The sequence below is a fragment of the Physeter macrocephalus genome, chromosome 16 (assembly GCF_002837175.3).
Source record: "Physeter macrocephalus isolate SW-GA chromosome 16, ASM283717v5, whole genome shotgun sequence".
NCBI lineage: Eukaryota > Metazoa > Chordata > Mammalia > Artiodactyla > Physeteridae > Physeter > Physeter macrocephalus.
The window spans coordinates 14,449,992-14,450,554 of NC_041229.1; positions in this window are offsets into that span (position 1 = coordinate 14,449,992).

Genomic DNA, 563 nt, shown 5'->3' on the forward strand with positions numbered 1-563 from the left:
GTCTTGTTTATGGTTTCCTTTGCTGTGCAAAAGCTTTTAAGTTTCATTAGGTCCCATTTGTTTATTTTTGTTTTTATTTCCATTTCTCTAGGAGGTGGGTCAAAAAGGATCTTGCTGTGATTTATGTCATAGACTGTTCTGCCTATGTTTTCCTCTAAGAGTTTGATAGTGTCTGGCCCCACATTTAGGACTTTAATGCATTTTGAGTTTATTTTTGTGTAGGGTGTTAGGGAGTGTTCGAATTCCATTCTTTTACAGATAGCTGTCCAGTTTTCCCAGCACCACTTATTGAAGAGGCTGTCTTTTCTCCATTGTATATTTTTGCCTCCTTTATCAAAAATAAGGTGACCGTATGTGCATTGGTTTTTCTCTGGGCTTTCTATCCTGTTCCATTGATCTCTATTTCTGTTTTAGTGCCAGTACCATACTGTCTTGATTACTGTAGCTTTGTAGTATAGTCTGAAGTCTGGAAGCCTGATTCCTCCAGCTCCGTTTTTCTTTCTCAAGATTGCTTTGGCTATTTGGGGTCTTTTGTGTTTCCATACAAATTGTGTAATTTTTTG